This window comes from Dendrobates tinctorius, unplaced genomic scaffold (genome assembly GCF_039654945.1).
Source record: "Dendrobates tinctorius isolate UK_male_01 unplaced genomic scaffold, ASM3965494v1 ptg000116l, whole genome shotgun sequence".
NCBI lineage: Eukaryota > Metazoa > Chordata > Amphibia > Anura > Dendrobatidae > Dendrobates > Dendrobates tinctorius.
Window position 1 is genome coordinate 24572627 of NW_027361784.1, and position 23346 is coordinate 24595972.

The following is a 23346-nucleotide window of genomic DNA, read 5'->3' on the forward strand; positions in this document are numbered from 1 at the left end:
AAAAATAAATTTATCCGGCTAGAAAACCCCTTCAAAATATAGTTTAATCTATCCCAGAACTGTCCAATTTCACAAATCCTGTAACTTTGTATCTACTCCTCTTCGGCGCATGGTTCCTTAACATCAGTACTATGCTAGCACAATAGGTGCTGGGACTCCCTTTCCATTACTTCCTGCATGCATTGCTCCTGCCAGAGAATGGAGACACTTAGTGGCCAGCACTTGGAACTATTTTTTCAGGGGTAAGACAACATAATTTTTTAATAAAGTCTATTTATCACAATATCTATCAAATGAAATCAAAATGTCAGAAAGTACAGGGACTATTTCAACTGGAGCGCCTTTATAAATTTTGGTCATGCAGATGTTTTTCACATGGGGGAAAGGTTTCCACAAATTGAAACTTCTGCATCCCAAAGGGGAACATAAAGGATTTTACCGTGACCGTTGTATGACCAAAAAGTCACCACGACGTTCCCACAGGACACTGCAATAAATAAAAAGAAGACATGTCTACAATATTACTGCTATATTAGGGATTAACCAGTCCCCGCAGTCTTCACACTGATGGACCGCCATTCAGAAAGCTTCAGTATAGTTGCCGTCACAGTGAATTATGATAAATGCTTCAACTGCTTTTCTAGAAAAAAAAGGGGGAAAAAATATAATGCATATGGAGTGTATTATGTATGTACAATATCGAGCGTAGAACATTCCTTGTAAATAGTTCTCCAGGAATGACTGTCAGTGGCTTTATTCTCACACATTCCTGTATGTCCGAGGAGCAAAGCAAACACTGATTTATAATAAAACTATTATCTATCCAGGGTCGTGGGGCATCAGGGAAATCCCCTGTGGGCCCTTGCAGTGGACCAGAGAGATAGTGGTGGAAAGAGGAAGAAGGGGAAAAAAAAGTCTGCGGTTTTAAGGGGTACGGGCACTTTAAAAGCACAGGCAGAGTATGTGCAGGGGCTCGCGCACGCAGCGTTCATTGCCTGAGCCACCACGTCGCACGTCTCGATACTGATAAGTGTGCTCCTGACTTTGCCGGTGTATGACATCAGTGTCATGGGCTGTATGCGACGGGCGCACACGTAACAGCCACCAACCTCTGCTAGGTTGGGGGCCATTTTAATATGAGCATGCCAGGAGCACAAGCATGTAAATGGAATCTTCTTTTTTTTTCCTTCTGTGTGTGTTGCGAGGGCCAGGATGGATAAATGGGGGGCCAGGATGGATATATGGCAGGACTGATATATGGGGGAGCCAGGATGGATATATGGGCGGGCCAGAATGGATAAATGGGAGTCAGGATGGATATGGGTCGCCCTCACACCCAGGGCTGTGGGGTACTCGGTACCAGGCCCGATGAGCTTCAATAGGAGATGTCACGGTAGCTGTGACCCGGCCCGTGGCCCTGGGCGCCCATTGTAAAAGGGGGGTTGTTTCAGTGTGCTTGTGATGATGAAAGTTTATAAGTGATTCGTGACGCCACCTGTGGTGTTTGGCAATGAAGATGTAAGCCGACGCTGCAGACAGATCCTCTGGGACAGATGGTGTGGTGCAGCAGTGATGTTATAGCCCTCCACAGGCAGGGCTCTAGTCCCAGGGCAGTGTAGGTGAAGTGACACTTAGATGGTGTAGTGTCAGGTACAAGGGATGTAGTAGTGCTGGGCAGGTTGGCGCAGGAATAAGTGGAGGACACCAGGGCATGTAGTTCCAAAGCTTAACTCACAGTCTGTTGTACAAACAGGTGCCCGCATCCGTGCCGTGTCCTCGGGTTAGGGACTCAGTCAACCTCCAGGCCAGATGGAATACTCCTTTCCAACACTCCGCCAACATGTACTTTTCTGAACGTCTCCTCTTATAGCGCCTTTAGGTGAAGTACTCCTAGCACTGAGTTACACTGGAGTTCCTCCTGTCCGATGTTCTTATGAACTCTACTTGTACGGCAGACAGCTGTAGCCTGCTTTGGGGACTCCTTGCACTAAGTCCTAGCTCACTATTATGTTGCTGTTGTGCCCTCAAGTCTTGTGTGGGAATAAAGTGGTCACTACTTCTATTCCTCCGGTGTCTGCTGCAGGACCATTAGTATCCGTACAACCTTGGGGACTGGGCCCCGGCCTTGCGCTTAGAACTTCTAGGAAGGGTGCTCTTCTAACCCACGTCCTCTGTTCTCTCTTACTCCTCACGTTCCGAACTGATCTTCCTCTCTATGGAGAGTCAGGCTTCCAGTCTACGTTGCTCTCTCTCTCTCTTTCTTTCCCGTGCCAGCAGACCCAGGTCACTGGGATCTGCTGCAGCACTTCCATCCATCTATCTCTCTCTCCAGGGATCTTCTTCTCTCTCCAACAACTACTGACAAACTCACTGACTGACTACACTCAACTAACTGTTGTCCTAAACTCTGCCCGCTCTTTGTAATGTATTCTAGCTCCACCCACCTCCCAGCACGTTTCGTGTTCCAAGCAGGGAGCCACCAATGGGTGCTTTGCTATACTCCAAGCAGGGAGCCGCCGAAGGTGCTTTGCTACACTACTTTGTGGTATGGGGTGCAGGTGTGGGAGTGTGGTCAGGAGTCTCCACCTTACCTGGATGGTGGGATACCACACCTCAGGAGGAGGTGCAGTACCTCTGTGGCGACTGAGCCTCAGGGGTGCCACAAATACATGGGGGAACCAGGATGGATATATGGGGAATCCAGGATGGATATATGCGGGGCAGGATGGATATATGGGGGATATATGGGCAATCCAGGATGGATATATGGGGGATATATATTGGCAATCCAGGATGGATATATGGGGGAGCCAGGATGGATAAATGGGAGAGTCAGGATGGATACATTGGGGGACCAGGATGGCTATATGGGGGATCCAGGATTGATATATGGGGAACCAGAATGGATATATGGGGGTCAGGATGGATATATGGGGGATCCAGGATGGATACATGGGGGAACCAGGATGGATATATGGGGGATCCAGGATGGATATATGGGGGAACCAGAATGGATATATGGGGGGGCAGGATGGATATATGGTGGATATATGGGCAATCCAGGATGGATATATGGGGGAGCCAGGATGGATAAATGGAGAGTCAGGATGGATACATTGGGGAACCAGGATGGATATATGGGGGATCCAGGATGGATATATGGGGGAACCAGAATGGATATATGGGGGGCAGGATGGATATATGGGGGATCCAGGATGGATACATGGGGGAACCAGGATGGATATATGGGGGATCCATGATGGATATATGGGGGAACCAGAATTGATATATGGGGGGCAGGATGGATATATGGGGGAGCCAGGATGGATATATGGGGGATCCAGGATGGATATATGGGGGAACCGGAATGGAGGAGCCGGGATGTATATATGGAAGGGGCCAGGATGGATATATGGGGGACCAGGATGATTATATGGGGGACCAGGATGGATATATGGGGGGCCAGGACAAGGGACTAGGATGGATATATTTGGGCCAGGATGGATATATGGGGAACCAGAATGGATATATAGAGGAGACAGTATGGATATATGGGGGAATATATTGGGGAGCCAGCATGGATATATGGGGGAGCCAGGATGGATATATGGGGCCGGGATAAGTGACATATGGGAGCGAGGATGGATATACAGTATGGGGGGACCAGGATGAGTATATGGGGATAGGACAGGTACCAGGTTGGATATATGGGGGATCCAGAATGGATATATGGGGGGCCAGGATAGATATGTGGGAAGGGGCAAGACAAGTGACATATGGGGGCCATTATGGAAATTCCATTATGGACCCATCCACAACCCATTTTTAATGTCCTGGTGGAGGGAAGGAGGTTGTCACTCAGGATTTTATGGAACATGTCTCCATCCATTATCCCATTGATGTAGTGAAGTAGGTCCTGTGCCCTTAAGAGAGAAACACCTCCAAAACATAATGTTTCCACCTCCATGCTTGACAGTGGTGGCGGTGTTCTTTGGGTCATTGGCAGCATTTCTCCTCCTCCAAACACTGCGAGTTGAGTTAATGCCAAAGACCTCAATTCTTGTCTCATCTGACCACATCACCTTCTCCCAATCACTCACAGAATCATCCAGGTGTTCATTGGCAAACGTCAGGCAGGCCTGCACATGTGCCTTCTTGAGCAGGGGGACCTTGCGGGAACTGAAGGATTTTAAACCTTTATGGTGTAATGTGTTACCAATGATTTTCTTGGTGACTGTGGTCCCAGCTGCCTTGAGATCATTAACAAGTTCCCCCCATGTAGTTTTAGGCTGATCCCTCACCTTCCTCATGATCAAGGATACCCCCATGAGATGAGATTTTACATGTTGTCCCAGATCGATGTTGACTGAAAGTCATTTTGTATTTCTTCCATTTTCTTACTATTGCACCAACTGTTGTCTCTTCACACAGCGACTTACTTACGGTTTTGTAGCCCAATCCAGCTTTGTGCAGGTCTATGATCTTGTCCCTGACATCCTTATAAAGCTCTTTGGTCTTGCCCATGTTGTAGGGGTTAGAGTCTGACTGATTAATTGAGACTGTGGACAGGAGTCTTTTATAAAGGTGACTATGTAAGACAGCTGTTTATAATGCAGGTAACAAGTTGATTAGGAGCGTCTAACTGGTCTGTAGGAGCCAGAACGCTTAATGATTGATAGGGGATCAAATACTTTTTTCTCACTGCAAAATGCAAATAAATTTGTATAATTTATACAATGTGATTTTCTGGATTTAATTTTTGATATTCCATCTCTCAATGTTAAAACTAACCTACCCTTAAAATTACAGACTGTTCATGTCTTTGTCAGTGGGCAAATTTACAAAATCAGCAAGGGATCAAATACTTATTTCCCCCACAGTATCTGTTAGCCATCTATCTATCTATCTATCTATCTATCTATCTATCTATCTATCTATCTATCTATCTATCTATCTATCTATCATTGTATATTAGATGTGGATTTCCTGAATAATCTTCCTTGTGCAGCAGTAATTTCAGGCTCAGCAGGCTCTCCAGTGGGATAATAGTGCGGCAGGTACTCAGCGTATTATTATCATTCTGAGCTCCATGTGTATTGAGTTTATTCTAATATCATGCTCGCTTACACCCACGACAATCTGGCCTCCATACTTTGAAAAACACCCACGGCCACTGAAAATTCTTTATTCTCTTTGAATTCATAGACAATGTTTTTCTCTGCGTGTGTAATAACCATTTATTGCATCTATTGTTAAATCATGCAGTGGGAAAGGTGCAATAACTATTAATAGAGGTGAGTTTGTCAATAAGCACAACTCACGGTGTGACTGCCATAATTGTGCACCCCGTGGGGTGATGATTACTATTGTATGTATATGTGTAATGCAGAAGTGTCAACTCACTACACTCTACATTGAGATAACCTGTGTGTAGCTTCACCTCGTACGATAAAGCTATTACCCTGATTCTGGGGAGAGTGAACACTGACTCATAGCTAAAAGAAAAAAATATTAATATGTATGATAAAAAAGTTCAATGGAAAAAGTAACCATACAAGCAGGTAGCACAAAGCCCTGAGCTCATCATCATCCAGTCTGTCTAGTATTACAAGAAGAGACCGATACTGTTGGGTGGCGTCAGGATTGGACTGACCCATCTGGAAACCAAAGATTGCATAGGTTTCAAATGAATGTTCATCCTTGGATGCACATTCATTTGAAATGTACTGCATTGCAGAAAGCCGTCCAGCTTCTTGCATTGAAGGAGTTAAACGGACTTCTGGGCTATGAAAGACCAGCAGCTGATGTTGGCACACCCGACGTCACCTGCTGGGTTGCAGAAGAGCGGCAGGATGGGGGACATTATTACTAGAGTTGAGCGAAACGGGTCGAAAAAATTCAAAAGTCGCCGACTTTTGGCAAAGTCGGGTTTCATGAAACGAAACCCAACCCTAGGATGAGGTCGGCCACGAGGTCGGCGACTTACGCGCCAAAGTCGCGTTTCAAAAGTTTGTTTTGCGCTCTTTTTCAGCCAATCAGGATCCACGGACACTGTGGGCAACGTGATGACATAGGCACGGGTCACCACCATCTTTCAGAAGGGCATGCAAGTGATTGGTTTGCTTTGGTGGGCGTCACAGGGGGTATAAAAGGGCGTGCACGCCGACCGCCATCTTACTTCTGCCGATCTTAGCATAGGGAGAGGTTGCTGCTGATTCTGTAGGGAGAGCGTTAGGCAGGGAAGAAGACAGAAAAACTGCTTCTGCTGCTAGCGATTTGGCCTGCACAACACACCAGTCACTGTGTGTGCAGTGCAAGGGGAGGCTATATAGTGGTGTATCAGTGGTGTTGGTTGTTGGGCTGCCTTCTAAGGCTTCCTGACAGGCTGGCATTGCTGTTTACCCACTGCTCCACAAACTGCTTTTTTAAAAGCAATCCAATCTCCCTTATCCTCTAGTCACTTTGGTCACAGCTGCGCCATCGAGCCTGTCACATAGCGCTCAGATATTCATTGGGCCTCAAACTGCTTTTTTAAAAGCAAGCCCAATTTTTTTTTTTTGTCCTGCTGAGAAGAAAAAAAAACTGCTTCTGCTGCTGATAGCAATTTGGCCTGCACAACACACCAGTCACTGTGTGTGCAGTGCAAGGGGAGGCTATATTGTGGTGTATCAGTAGTGTTGGTTGTTGGGCTGCCTTTTAAGGCTTCCTGACAGGCTGGCATTGCTGTTTACCCACTGCTCCGCAAACTGCTTTTTTAAAAGCAATCCAATCTCCCTTATCCTCTAGTCACTTTGGTCACAGCTGTGCCATCGAGCCTGTCACATAGCGCTCAGATATTCATTGGGCCTCACACAATCCAAAAGTGTCCAGTGTCCAAAAGTGTGTGCAGAGATTGAAAATCTCACTTATCCTCTAGTCACTTAGGTCACAGCTGTGCCATCGAGCCTGTCACATAGCGCTCAGATATCAGTGGGCCTCACACAATCCAAAAGTGTTCAGTGTCCAAAAGTGTGTGCAGAGATTCAAAATCTCACTTATCCTCTAGTCACTTAGGTCACAGCTGTGCCATCGAGCCTGTCACATAGCGCTCAGATATTCATTGGGCCTCACACAATCCAAAAGTGTCCAGTGTCCAAAAGTGTGTGCAGAGATTCAAAATCTCACTTATCCTCTAGTCACTTAGGTCACAGCTGTGCCATCGAGCCTGTCTCATAGTGCTCAGATATTCATTGGGCCTCACACAATCCAAAAGTGTCCAGTGTCCAAAAGTGTGTGCAGAGATTCAAAATCTCCCTTATCCTCTAGTCACTTAGGTCACAGCTGTGCCATCGAGCCTGTCACATAGCGCTCAGATATCAGTGGGCCTCACACAATCCAAAAGTGTCCAGTGTCCAAAAGTGTGTGCAGAGATTCAAAATCTCACTTATCCTCTAGTCACTTAGGTCACAGCTGTGCCATCGAGCCTGTCACATAGCGCTCAGATATCAGTGGGCCTCACACAATCCAAAAGTGTCCAGTGTCCAAAAGTGTGTGCAGAGATTCAAAATCTCACTTATCCTCTAGTCACTTAGGTCACAGCTGTGCCATCGAGCCTGTCACATAGCGCTCAGATATCAGTGGGCCTCACACAATCCAAAAGTGTCCAGTGTCCAAAAGTGTGTGCAGAGATTCAAAATCTCACTTATCCTCTAGTCACTTAGGTCAAAGCTGTGCCATCGAGCCTGTCACATAGCGCTCAGATATTCATTGGGCCTCACACAATCCAAAAGTGTCCAGTGTCCAAAAGTGTGTGCAGAGATTCAAAATCTCACTTATCCTCTAGTCACTTAGGTCACAGCTGTGCCATCGAGCCTGTCTCATAGTGCTCAGATATTCATTGGGCCTCACACAATCCAAAAGTGTCCAGTGTCCAAAAGTGTGTGCAGAGATTCAAAATCTCCCTTATCCTCTAGTCACTTAGGTCACAGCTGTGCCATCGAGCCTGTCACATAGCGCTCAGATATTCATTGGGCCTCACACAATCCAAAAGTGTCCAGTGTCCAAAAGTGTGTGCAGAAATTCAAAATCTCCCCTGTCCTATAGACACCTTGTACCTTGTTTTACATACTATATAGTTTGTTGGATTTTGTCTACATTTCTACCAAAAATGAGGAAGGCTGGTGGAAGAGGCCGTGGAATTGGGCGGGGGTTGGCAGCTGGTAATGATGGTGTTGGTGGTGGATCTGATGGTAGTGGCAAGAGCAAAATAGGACCGAATGCAGGAGGTGTTGAGCCTGCGTCATCGTCTGGCTACATAAGGCCTCGAACGCTTAGTTTTCTAGGAGTTGGCAAACCGCTTTTAAAGCCAGAGCATCAGGAAAAAGTTTTGTCTTACATTGCTGACTCAGCCTCCAGCTCTATCGCCTCCTCTTCTTCAGTTGTAAAAAGTAAAAGCACTGAGTCGTCATTGGAGGCTCATGTTCATGAACCACACCTTTACTTGTGTCTTTCACCCCAACCAAGATTGAAGGATGACGCAGGCCATACTACTGATTACTCCATGGAGCTGTTTTCACATACCATGCCTGGATTATCAAGTGAAATGGTGAATTACCCAGGCCAAGATGAATCTGACATGGAGTGCACTGATGCACAGCCGCTGATGGATGATTCTGCTGGTACATTCACTCAGAGCACTACATTGTCCTCGCAGTGTACAGAGCCAGATTCTGACCCTGATGAGTCTCAGGTGCCCCTTCCCCCACACTATACCACCATACACGGTGACACAGAGGAAGGTGCACATGACATAGAAGAGGAGGTGATGGATGACCCAGTTGTTGACCCAGATTGGCATCCATTGGGGGAAGAGGGTGCTGCTTCCAATAGCTCAGATGAGGAGCATCCACAGGAGACATCGACATCGCAACAGCTGTTATCTGGCAGGCCCGGAGCACTCCAAAGACAGGTTCCAAACATCAAAAGAGTTGCTGGACAGCTTGTCCAGAGGGTCAAAAGATCACAGCGTGCTAGGCCGCAAAATGTCTGACAAAGTAGGAAGAGTGCAGTGTGGCACTTTTTTGAACAAAATCCTCATGATCAGGCCAAGGTTATCTGTAAGAAGTGCGCAAAGACCTTTAGCCGAGGGAAAAATCTGAAAAATTTGAATACCAGTTGCATGCTTAGACATTTAACCAGCATGCACTTGCAAGCGTGGACACAACACCAAACCTCAAGTGCCACATGTGCAACTGATCACAACGAAGGTAGTCAGCAACGCTACATTGTTTCCCCCACTGTAAGCCCACCGGTTAGCACAGCAGCAAATGTTGAGGTGTCATTGCAAGGCCACAGCAGTCAGGGAATCCCACTGTTATATCAACGAAAGACTGATTCTAGGCCATCAGAAAGAACACCAACTCCATCACCATCATCAACCCTCTCTCAGTCCGCCCTGTCCACCGCTACTTCCACCATATGCAGCTCTCAAGTCCAGCTCACCCTCCCAGACACTATGAGTAGGTCAAGAAAGTACTCAGTCTCTCATCCGCGTACACTGGGTTTGAACGCCCACATTGCCAAACTAATCTCGTTTGAGATGATGCCCTTTCGGTTGGTGGAAAGCACAGCTTTCCGCGAACTCATGGCCTATGTAGTACCACGCTATGACCTACCCAGTCGCCACTTCTTCTCTCGCAAAGCCATCCCAGCCCTCCACCATCATGTGAAAGACCGCATTGTCCATGCACTCAAGCAGTCAGTGAGCGGAAAGGTGCACCTCACTACTGATGCATGGTCCAGTCGGCATGGCCAGGGCCGTTACGTGTCCATCACTGCGCACTGGGTTAATGTGGTGGATGCAGGGTCCACAGGGGACAGCGGTGGTGGGACAGTGCTGCCTAGCCCACGGTATAGGAAACAGTTGGCTGTAGGCGTTCCACCCTCCTCCTCCTCCTCCTCCTCCTCCAGAAGCGAAAGCTCGTCCACAGAGCGCAGTCGTACGAGCACTCCATCTGCAGCTGCCACTGTTGCACACGATGTGTCCCCCTATCGAGCAGCTAGTGGAAAGCGTCAGCAGGCTGTGTTGCAGATGATGTGTTTGGGCAACAGACATACCGCCGAGGTGCTGGCAGAGTACTTGAAGCGACAAACTGAGTCATGGCTGGGCAGTGTACATCTTGAGGCAGGCAAGGTAGTTGGTGATAACGGTCGTAATTTTGTGGCAGCCATAGCCCTTTCAAAACTCAGCCACATACCTTGCTTGGCTCACACCTTGAACCTGGTGGTGCAGTGCTTCCTCAAAAATTATCCGGAGTTAACAGCCCTGCTCCAGAAGGTGCGAAGACTGTGCGCGCACATCCGCCGGTCGCCTGTACACTCCGTTCGTATGCAGAAGCTGCAGCGATTGCTCCACCTTCCCAACCACCGCCTCATTATCGACATTGCAACAAGGTGGAACTCCACCCTGCACATGGTGGAGCGGCTGTGCGAGCAGAGGCAGGCCATAATGCATTTGTGGGAGGATACACGGCCAGGCACTTTGAGAGCAGACATGGAGTTGACAGGTGTGCAGTGGTCGAAGCTGAAAGACCTCTGTAAAGTCCTTCAGTGTTTTGAGGAATGCACACGGCTGGTAAGCGCAGACGACGCCATCCTAAGCATGAGCATCCCACTTATGCGTCTGCTCATGCAAACTTTGACGCACCTTAAGGAGCAGGCGTCTGCAGCCAATGTTGATGAGGAGGAAGAGGAGGAGGGAATCCTTGATGACATTCAGCCATTGTCTGCTCAGGGACCTCTCCTGGAAGAGGTGGAGGAAGAAGAGGAGGAGGAGGATGATGATGGGGATGATTACTTAGGGGAGGAGGATGCATCTCGTGGGGCAAGTGAAAATGTTGGCGTGGCAAGGTCTGGTACAGGGTTTGTGCGTGACTGGAGGGATGTGGATTTGCCAGAAAGTGCTCCTCCAACCAGCACTCGCAGTGCATCATTGACACCGGGAACATTGGCCCACATGTCAGATTATGCCTTGCGGATCCTAAAAAGGGACCCCCGCATTGCCAAAATGATGAACGATGACGACTACTGGTTGGCCAGCATCCTGGATCCACGCTATAAAGGCAAATTACAAAACATCATGCCACAGGAGAACCTTGACCTAATATTGGCTAATAAACAAGCAACTCTGGTAAATCGGTTGCTTGAGGCATTCCCCGCACACAGCAGCGGTGATGGTTCTCACACGAGCCGTACGGGCCGGGGTCAGCTTGGCAGAGGTGTTCGTGGTGCACACAGCAGAAGTGGCGTTGGAGACAGGGGTTTCATGACAATGTTGTGGACTGATTTTTCAAATACCGCTCACACAACTGGTAATACTGCATCGATGGAAAGTGACAGGAGACAGCAGTTGTCAACCATGGTTACAAACTACTTTTCCTCCCATATCGATGTTCTCCCACACAGGTCATTCCCCTTTGACTATTGGGCCGCTAAACTGGACACCTGGCCTGAATTGGCCCAATATGCCTTACAGGAGTTCGCTTGCCCAGCTGCAAGTGTGCTATCGGAAAGAGTCTTCAGTGCAGCTGGATCAATCCTGACAGAAAAAAGAACCCGTCTGTCAACCCAAAATGTGGATGATCTAACCTTCATTAAAATGAACCATGCATGGGTTTCCAAGGATTTTGTCCCACCTTCCCCTGATGACACATAGTGTGACAGAAAAATGGCTTGCTTTGGTCCACCTCTTCCTGGGACTTGACCTATTTCGCCTTTTGCATCAGCTGAATGTCCAACATCAACATATGCCACTTTCTAAAACTCCCTACCTGTGCTGCCTCCCCCCCCATGGCCGGGGTCACCATCTAGCGCACAACACCGTGCGAGTGCCGTTGCCCTGGACAGGTGGGTAGGCCGACTCTTGGGCGCGGGCACTGGCACAGGGTCCCTCATAGTGCAATCAAGTGTCTCTGACGGTGGTGGTGCACACCCGCCGTCAGACACACCGCTGTACTATGAGGGGCCCAGTGCCAGTACCGACGCCCACGAGTGGGCCCCGCTTGCTTGGGCAGGGCCCCAGCATTTGCAACCTTTACCTCTCCCTGCTCCTCCGCTGTGTAATCTGGGCCGTCAAATCCATACTGTGCCTGACACCGTCTGAGTCTGCCTCCTGAGACATATATTTTGAATGTGTACGCTATCCATACATGTTATCCGGGGATACGGTACCCTTTCTAACCTTTGTGCAATCACGTGCAATCCATACTGGGCCTAACACCGTCTGAGCCTGCCTCCTGAGACATATATTTTGAATGTGTACGCTATCCATACATGTTATCTGGGGATACGGTACCCTTTCTAACCTTTGTGCAATCACGTGCAATCCATACTGGGCCTAACACCGTCTGAGCCTGCCTCCTGAGACATATATTTTGAATGTGTACGCTATCCATACATGTTATCCGGGGATACGGTACCCTTTCTAACCTTTGTGCAATCACGTGCAATCCATACTGGGCCTAACACCGTCTGAGCCTGCCTCCTGAGACATATATTTTGAATGTGTACGCTATCCATACATGTTATCCGGGGATACGGTACCCTTTCTAACCTTTGTGCAATCACGTGCAATCCATACTGGGCCTAACACCGTCTGAGCCTGCCTCCTGAGACATATATTTTGAATGTGTACGCTATCCATACATGTTATCCGGGGATACGGTACCCTTTCTAAAATTTGTGCAATCACGTGCAATCCATACTGGGCCTAACACCGTCTGAGCCTGCCTCCTGAGACATATATTTTGAATGTGTACGCTATCCATGCATGTTTTCCGGGGATACGGTACCCTTTCTAAAATTTGTGCAATCACGTGCAATCCATACTGGGCCTAACACCGTCTGAGCCTGCCTCCTGAGACATATATTTTGAATGTGTACGCTATCCATACATGTTATCCGGGGATACGGTACCCTTTCTAACCTTTGTGCAATCACGTGCAATCCATACTGGGCCTAACACCGTCTGAGCCTGCCTCCTGAGACATATATTTTGAATGTGTACGCTATCCATACATGTTATCTGGGGATACGGTACCCTTTCTAACCTTTGTGCAATCACGTGTAATCCATACTGGGCGTGAGAACAGCTGGCGAGCTGTTAAGCAAGCTACAGCACCTGTGGTTTGCACACGTAAGTTTTTCATTTTTTCAGGAATGACGGTTAGGCCTAATTCCGGAACTGCAGTTGACCTGCACTTACTGGGAAATCATTGTTCGTGGGTAATAATTGTAATCAGTGATCCCCATCACTAACGTTGTTCAGCGGGTTATCTGCACCTGTAAGCGACAAACGCTGGCCTTTTCAGTGTAGCGCACATGCAGCCACGGACATGTAAGGGCATGACACACCAGTTATTGGCCAATCTCATGTTCCAGAGCCTCACGTGTCCCTCTAGTAAGCCGGACTCGGACCGCGGGGCATGACGGAGTCTCGTTCGTTAACGGAATTAAGCTTGCAATGTGTGCATCTGTTCTGTAGCTGGCATGGTTGAGGTTTCCCAGGTGGAGTCGAATTTAACCGTAGGCTCCACTCCTGGTGGTGCCCTTCTGGACATTCCTTTAAGGTTCAGCTTTGCAACCATACTGCCCACGTAAAACAAACAATTTGCCTTCATGAACGCTGTTTGGAGGGTCATGACTCGTGGGAATAACGCCGCCCAATCAGTTAACCTGCTAGAGAGATCCTTTGTTGCTCCCAAGCATGACATCACACTCCCTAGGAGGAAGGTAATGCCACTGTGGCGACCGTACTCCTGGGGGCGACACAAGTGCACTGATGCCCAGCCACTGCTCGATGAATCTGCTGGTACATTGACCCAGACCACTACATTCCCCTCGCACGCTACACGGCCTGAATCTGACCCTGATGATACTCAGGTTACCCTTCCCATATACAGTTCCATCTTACACGGTGACAAAGAGGAAGCTGCAGATGAAAGTGCAGGTTCGGCCCACCCGCCATCAGACACACCACCGTACTATCAGGGGCCCTGTGCCAGTGCCATCGCCAACAAGTGGGCCCCCCCTTCTTGCTCAGGATCACAGCACTTGCAAAGTTGAAATACTGTGCAGTGAGATGGAAGATGGGGACGACGAGGAGTCCAGACTAGTACAGGGATTCCCTAGCGAGGAGACTTATTTGATTGTTTTCAATGTTGGGACAGCAATTTTTGGGGAGCACGTTACTCTGGAGAATGATAGATGGGGCCCACCATACACTGGAACATTCCAAAGGTGGACATCAGACACTGGAGCAGCATTTACAGGGCCCATTATACACTAGAGCATTAGAAATGGGGCCCATTATGTTTGGAGCATTATTTGGGCCCATAAGACAGTGGAGCTTCATCCATGGGGACCAACATATACTGTAGCATTATGTGGATCTCATCATATACTGTTTCAAACATTATATGGGACCAATGATTCTGTATGGAGAAATAGATGGGCCTCGTCATGAGATGTAAAAAGTGAAGTATTTTTCATTGTACTATACCGCTATTTCTCTGCCGTATCGGAGCATGATGATTTGTGGTATGTGTTAAAGGGGCGCTCTTTCGCCCAGGGCACATGAAAACCTGGAGCCAGCCCCCCCCCGACAACTTTAGCCAAATAACCCCCATTTTTCAGTGCGTAACTTGTATTATGAAGTTAATTAAGGTTGACAAGCTTAAGTAAGAAGAATTGATGCTTTTGGCATTCAAATGGGCACTGTAGGTGTGTTTCCTGTCCTCCTCTCACTGCCGACTTTTATTCCCCATTGACTTACATTGGGTTTCGTGTTTCGGGACGACCCCGACTTTTCCCTATAATCGGACGATCTTGCTCGACCCGACTTTTGGAAAAGTCGGGTTTCACGAAACGAAACGCGACCCTAAAAAACCAAAAGTCGCTCAACTCTAATTATTACATAAAGGGGCAGTGGAGACCCAGGGATTCAGCGGGTGCCCTGGGCCGTTAGCCGAAACCGCATGGACCAGGGATCATCCCAAAGAATGCCCGTTCTTCTTTCACCATGTACTTAAAACTACTCAGACAACACAAGGTGAGGGTAAAACGGTGTGGCAATACTTTATTGAACCACAAAACAGTCAAATAAGACAAAGAACAGTCCCAGCAAAATACCCAAGATGGTGCACATTGCAGAATCTCGCCTTTCCGCTTACATTCCGGGATAAGAGCAGCTATGATTTCAGAGCTTCCCGGGCCGACTACCCCAGCTGTGACACGCACACATAGAGGAGGTAACGGCAAACTTAGGAAGATGACAGTCCATTCAGGTACAAGGCAAGTTGACCGGAGGGTCACAACCTGGCTTCTCCCAAAATCTCCATGGAGCCAAGCAACCGGTAGATCCATCCTTGGACCCCATGAGGCTCAGGTGACTTGTGGGTCCAAATCCTGACTATCCCAAATGAATCTATGGATTCACGATGGTCAATGGAGCAGATCTGTATTCTTCCAGCCTGGGCTGTGGTCCCCTAAGCTGGCATCCTGTAGATTGACAAATCTGTGTCCCTCATGATAGAGTCATGATGTCCTGGCTGCTGTCCTGTAGAGAGTCTCTGGTTCTTTTGGATGTCAGGAAGTCTTGGCTGAATATCCCTGTATATGAAAGTATATATCCCACTTTTCATAGTTTATACTGTTGTCCTGTTCACACTGTATCCAGAGGTCAAGAGGAAGATTGGTGATGAACTTGCATAGTTTAATTACTTAATCTATTTGCATGGTTTTTCCTCCTTTATTTTGCAAGTCAACAAACTAGCTGGCCTGGACAATGTGTAATCAACATTTTAGCAAACATCATTATTCAATGACCCTAGTCACCCAGGATAAAAGCACAATATGTTACAACAAATTGTCAACTTAGAAGTCAATATTAGAGGCTTACACGAACAAAAGTCTGTTTTCTTGACCAACCAGAAAGAAAGACATAAATTCAAAACTCAACATATAGATAACAGTCTATTCTTCCTGGCTTGCTGAAAATAGACATATGACTAATTAAGATAAAATGCTGTGTCATCACAGGGTCTCAGAATGCGGGACATTATTACAGGAAGGGGCTCAGGATAGGGGATATAATTACAGGTGGGCATTATTACAGAAAAGGATTGACAAATTTCTTATAAGAAGGGGCTCAGAGTGGAGAACATTACTACAGGATGGAGGACTTTACTTCAGAAAGAGGCCTAGGATCTAGGATATTATAATAGAAAAAAACAAAGCTGCACTCTGTGCAAAGTGAAGCTTTGCTTTTTTCTTAGAATTATTGTGTTACCTGGCACCTACTCACACTAGTTGGGATGTGCTGGTCAGTTTTTCTGACTTTTATAGAATGGAGCCCATTTTTGAAGACATTACTACAGGATGATGATTGGACATCATTACAGGATGGTGAATATTATTATGGGGTGGGGACATTATTACAGGATAAGGCTGGTTTCACATTAGCGTTTGATCGCGCAGCGCATCGTGTGCTATCGAGTGCATGCGCAATGATCCCTATCTTTAACATTGCGGGCACAGGGTTTTGCGCTTGCACGCGTTCATCAGCGTTTTGCGTGCGCATTTTCCAGGTGTGCGCCCAGACGTGCCAGACGCTACATGTTGCAATTTTTGTTCCGCCCAAGCTCTTAAGGCTGAGTGCAGACGTACTTTTTGGCCCTGCGGATTTTTCCGCGCAGAATGGAAGAAATCCGCAGGTCAAATGACCTGCATTTTTCCTGCGGATTTCTTCCATTTTTCATGCGGTTTTCATGCGGTTTTTGTGCGGTTTTCCATCGCGGTTTTCCCCCTGTGGATTTGGTGACAGGGGAGATGGAAAACCGCACAAAAGAAGTAACATGCTGCGGATTTTGTACCATGGAAAAACCGCGCAGAAAAATCCGCAGCGTCTGCACAGCAGTTTTTTTTTTTACATTGATTTTAAGGCTACTGTACATCACAATGCGGATATGCAACGTTTCTGTGCGGTAAAATCTGCTGCGGAACCGCTGCAAATCTGCATCGTGTGCACACAGCCTAAAAATTGCGCATGCGCAAAAACATAACATTGCAGTCTATGGGGGCACTGGCGAGCGCATGGCTCAGCGCACGTCAGCGCTTTTCAGCGCATGCGATCTTTGAGTCAAGAATGTCTAGACACTGTTTGAAACCACCCCCTACACAAGCAACATTGTTTGAGATAAGCCAAGATAAAATAAGGTGTCTGGCTGCACTGTACCACAACTCTACAGACAGCCTGGAGAGCAGACAGACTTTTTCAAGAAAAGAAAACACTGGATTCAAGCTTCAGCAGCAAGAATGTGAGTATTCTTACATGTAATGGCTGTCTTTTGAAGTTGTACTATGTACTAATGTTTTTCTATCTTTTTTACCTGCAGTATGTCTTCTGGATCAGAATATTACCATTCCGGCAGGAACTGGCCGAAGCAGAGCATGAGGTGATTATTTTCGTGCGTTTGGGTAAGTATATCTGCTGCTTCTCCAAATGTCTAATAATTTTTGTCCTTTTTTTCAGACCTCATCATCATCGGACCCGGCTAGTGACACCGAACAGCGTGAGCAGCAAAGCCAAGCCTGGGCGGTGATACAGAATGTAAGTATGAAATTATTTTGAATGTGTTTTTTTTTCTTTCTGTTCTATCCTTCTTTTTTTTTTTAATTTTTTAATTCACACCAAATTCGAAGATTTTAATGAATGTTTGTTTTCTAGGTTCCACAAGGTGATGAAGACGTATTCCTGGATAATGAACACCTTATCCGCCTGGTCCAGGAGCGTGTGCCTTTTTGGGACAGCCGTGACCAGCTGCACAAGGACAACGTGGTGACACGGCGGTTAAGGAATGAGGTGGCCGCAGCACTGATGGATGGCTGGGACAGCGCCCCTGCAACCTCCATAAAGGTGGGTCGCCCTCCTAGGGCTGTGGGGTACTCGTTACCGGGCCCGATGAGCTTCAATGAGAGATGTCACGGCAGCTGGGACCCGGCCCGTTGCCCTGGGCGCCCATTGTAAAAGGAGAATGTTCAGTGTGCTTATGATGAGTGATTGGTGAGGCCACCTGTGGTGTTCGGCAATAGAGATGTAAGCCGTCGCTGCAGACAGATCCTCTGGGACAGATGGTGTGGTGCAGCAGTGATGTTATAGCCCTCCACAGGCAGGGCTGTAGTCCCAGGGCAGTGTAGGTGAGGTGACACTTAGATGGTGTAGTGTCAGGCGCGAGGTATGTAGCCGTGCTGGGCAGGTTTGTGGCGCAGGAATGAGTGGAGGACACCAGGGCATGTAGTTCCAAAGCTTTACTCACAGTCTGTTGTACAAACAGGTGCCTGCCTCCGTGCTGTGTCCTCCGGGTTAGGGACTCAGTCAACCTCCAGGCCAGATGGAATACTCCTTTCCAACACTTCGCCAACATGTGCCTTTCTGAACTTCACCTCTTATAGCGCCTTTAAATGAAATACTCCTAGTACTGAGTTACACTGTAGTTCCTCCTGTCCGATGTTCTTATGAACTCTACTTGTACGGCAGACAGCTGTAGTCTGCTTCGGGGACTCCTTGCTACTAAGTCCCGGCTCACTATCCAGTTGCTGTTGTGCCCCCAAGTATTGTGTGGGAATAAAGCGGTCACTACTTCTATTCCTCCGGTGTCTGCTGCAGGACCATTAGTATCCAATCTATCCATACAACCTCGGGGACCGGGCCCCGGCCTTGCGCTTTGAACTTCTAGGAAGGGTTCTCTTCTAACCCAAGTCCTCTGTTCTCTTTTACTCCTCACATTCCGTACTAATCTATCTTTCTATGGAGAATCAGGCTTTCACTCTATGTCGCTCTCTCTCTCTTCCTTTCCTGTGCCAGCAGACCCAGGTCACTGGGATCTGCTGCAGCACTTCCATCCATCTATCCCTCTCTCTGGGGATCTTCTTCTCTCTCCAACTCAACGACAACTCTCACCCTGTCAGACTGACCGTCTGACCGACTGACCGACTGACTCCTAAACTCTTCCCGCTCTTTTTAATGTAACTAAGCTCCACCCACCACACAGCACATTTCGTGTTCCAAGCAGGGAGCCACCAATGGTTGCTTTGCTACACTCCAAGCAGAGAGCCGCCGAAGGTGCTTTGCTACACTACTTTGTGGTGTGGAGTGCAGGTGTTGGAGTGTGGTCAGGAGCCTCCACCTTACCTGGATGGTGGGGCACTACACCTCAGGAGGAGGTGTAATACCTCTGTGGCGACTGAGCCTCAGGGGTGCCACAAAGGCATTTTGTGAGTATTTCCCTGCTCTGTGATGCCGCAGTGACTATTGTCTATGCTGGCACAGTTGTGTTTCCTGCTCGATATATTCTAGCAGGAAACACAGTTGTGTTTTATCATGGTCTACAGTCACTGCATTGTGTATTTTATTGCATAATTGTGCTGCATTGACTGTTTTTACTCATGGCACTGTTATGTTTACTGCCAGATATATTCTGGCAGCAAACACAACAGTATATCAGGATGAACAGTCACTGCTTTGGGTATTGTATTGCTGTGCTGCTTTCACTGTTGTCACTGATGGCACTGTTATGTTTAATGACAGAATTTATCGTGCATCCTAACCAATTGTTAAATGTTTTTTCTTTGTTTTTCCAACAGTCAACAAAGTCCAAACACGTTGGCGCTCGATGAAGGACCGCTTCAAAACTGATGTTCGTGCTGAGGGGCAGGTTCGCAATGGTTCATCGGCAAGGAGAAGAACGAAATACCGCTACCATCGCGCTTTGGAGTTCCTAAGATCGGTCCTTACCACCAGAGCGTAAGTATTATAACTATTTTGTGGGTTTTTATTAATCTGTGCTTTTCTATTCCACAGCTGATGCTTCTTGTAAATGCATGATGCTAATATTTCCCCTTTCTTTCAACAGCACCTGGAGCAGCACCCTGCAACCTGTCCCTGGAGCGGTCCTTCATCGGACGACCTCGGACCCGTCTCAGCCATCTGACAGCCAGGAAGCACCTTGCAGGTCAGCAACACGGACAGCTGGTGATCAGAAAGCTGGTCAATGAGGTGTTCCCCTTTCCCAGGTCTCTGCCATTGGTTATGCGGGCACTACCAGACCGCGGCAGAAAGGCCTTGGACAGGAATGTCTTTCCCGAGTTCATGCACTTGAGCGAGGCCGTTCATGCCAGCCTCAAGTCGCTGTCAGACAGTGGAGAGTGGTTTTTTACTAATGGAACACGGTTTTACACACATGGAACTTCGCTTCCACTCTTTCGAACAGAGCCTTGACCATCTGGAGGCCGACCTCAACAGAGCAGCGCACCATTTTTTAGTAAAATTGAACGGGGCATGGGGGAACACCTTAGTCCTGAGCAACAGCTAAGTGTGTTGCAGGCCTGCAACAATGCTTACTTGCAGGCTATGCAGCAGAATCAGTAGGGGCAGCAGTCAGTTGTATCATTTTCAACTGTGCCGTCACTGACTCGCTTCACCTCACTACCGACTTCTGCTGCAAACCACTGCATGGCCACCTCTATTCAAAGCCAAGCCAGACAACATTACACCATAAGTCTGAGTGCTGCTGGTCATTTCACCGCCATTACGATGGCAAGCGCTGCTCCTGTCTGGAGCACCAACGCCACCCCCACGTCTGCTTGGAGCACAGCCACCGTGACCACTCCGCAAACGTGGAACAGCCCTTCTGCCACCACTCCGACATGTTTTAGCCCTGCCGCCACCACTCCGCAAACCTGGACCAGCACTGTCATCACCATTCCTCCTGCAATGAAGAGCACTGCCACCGCCACGAGTGAGCATCAGGTGCAGTGGCAGCCACAGCAGCAGCAGGCACAACAGCAGCAGCAGCAAATGGGGGATCCCCATTTGTTATTTGCCCAAACTTCCAGCCGGGGCCAAGACTCAAAGTGGTCATTGGGCACAAGGAGGTCCAGGCAGGACATTACCAGGAGAAACAAAAAAGGGTGCAAAACTTTGACTGTACCTCCCCCCTCTCCTCCAAATGTGTCTACCTCAAGTTCCATCACTGACCTCCCTTCCCCCACAACTTTACATTTCTGGTTTACCATAAAAATATTTCATTAATGTGTTTTTCGCTGCCTACACACACTGCGCCGTACACTTTGTGTATTTGCCAACACATGTCTCCACTGTTGACACATGTTTCTTGTGTCTGTGAAGGAGATATGTGTTGTCAAAACTACAAATATATGACTTGTATTTTCACCAACGCTCTCTTCAATATTCGAAAATAGCACAGACTGAATAGAGCATGGTGTTGAGTGCAAGGCATATCTATTGTCACCTTGCCAGGTATCATACAAAGTCAATTGAGGATGGTCTGTTTTTACCATCCTCAATTCATTAGACCAGGCCGGAGGATTATAGATATACCATGTAATCAACCACATCCTCTATTCAGTGTGTGTTGATTACACTGAGGAATTGATGGGTAAAATACACGTCATATGTACAATACCCAGGCCTAGTATCATAACTATTGATCAAACCCGGGCAGGTGAACACACATATGATTTTTAACCTGCAGCGTCGTTTCAATCTGAATGTATTGCACGCAGACTGTAGCGATGCTGCAGTTTAACTCATATGTAGTGTTGAGCGATACCTTCCGATATCGGGAAATATCGGATCGGATTGGATCGGACCGATACCCAAAAAGTATCGGATATCGCCGATTCCGATACCGGAAACCAATGCAAGTCAATGGGACAGAAATATCGGAATGAAAATAAACCCTTACTTTCCTTATAGGTTAATTCTACATGAAGGAAAACAGCTAAGAATAATGTAGAATGTATTGGGGGAGGTGGAGGAGACATTAAAGGCATAGAGGTTTAGCCCAATCAAATGGAATAGCAGGAATTAATTATTTTTTTAAAGACGTTCGGAGTTACAAAGATATTGACTATGTTAACTTTTTTTATATTTTGTCAGATATGTATGTTTCACTACTTCCGTGCTCTTCACCTTCTTTTTTACTTCTCCCACACTTTCTCCTTCATGATCCTCAGCAGGAGCAACATCTTTTTCATCAACTTCTTCTTCACTTTATTCATCTTCTTCTTCTTCACCTTCTTCCTATTATTCTTTTTTTTTACATTCTTCATATTCTTCTTATTCAACTATTATTCTTCTTCATATTCTACTTCTTCATTTTCTTCCTATTCTTCTTCTTCATCATATTCTTATTTGTTACAGGCATTCCTGTAGTTGTTATCTATAAAAGTTTGAAGATTACACCTTCCATTCTGCCTGTCACAAAAGATTTACAACAGGATTTGTCCGAGTTCAGTTTGGCCTGCAGCAGCAGGCATTTTCCAGGGGCACCATGAGGAGGAACGGACTCACCCCCATACACTGCTTAGTCTTCTTCTGCTTATAATTTAGATAATATCTTTTGCTCTGATTTTTAGTCTTATGCTTAATGTTCTTCTGCTTTTTGTTCTTCTGCTTCTTGGTCTTCTGTCTCTTGCTGTTCTGTCTCTTGTTGTTCTGTATCTTGGTGGTTGTCTTCATGTTCTTTGTCCTCTTGGTCATCTTCTTCAGGGTCATCTTTTTGTTCTTCTTTGGGGTGGTCTTCAGGGTCGTCGTCTTCAGGGTCATCGTCTTCGGGGTCGTCGTCTTCTTCGGGGTTGTCTTCAGGGTCGTCGTCTTCAGGGTCGTCAGGGAGATCCAGAGTGATTACCAAAAACCATTTCAAAAAGCTTGAACTTGGAAATGTAGCAGAAGGTACAAGAAGGCTGAGAAACTGCCGAGAACCAGCTGACGGTACTGGAACCCGGATGGGTAGCAGAAGGAACAAGAGCCAATGGCACTACCGAGGACCAGCTGATGGTACTGGAACCTGGTTACTAAGCAGGCGGTACCTGTGCTAGAAAGCACTACCAAGGACCAGCAGACGTTACTGGAACTCGGATACCGAAAAGGAGGCACCTAGGCCAAAGGCACTGCCAAGAACCAGCTGACGGCACTGGAACCCGGATGAGTAGCAGAAGTTACCCATGAAAAACAAAGTTGCAAGGCCACGAGCCGGCCGCAGTTACCGAAACCCACAGTCCTACAGGGGGTGCTTGTCCTATTGGCACTACGGAACCAGCCTTTATTGCCAGATCCCGCAGCCCACGTAGGAAGCACCTAAACTGCATGCACCATAGAGTCGGCTAACCCAACCGCAACACGACAGGACAAAGTTTTGGAGGCAAAGTGACGTTGACACTACCTGGAAACAACTGGTGTGCTGGAACCAGGCTGGGCAGGAGGGAGTACCAGTGCCAAAGACACTTCCG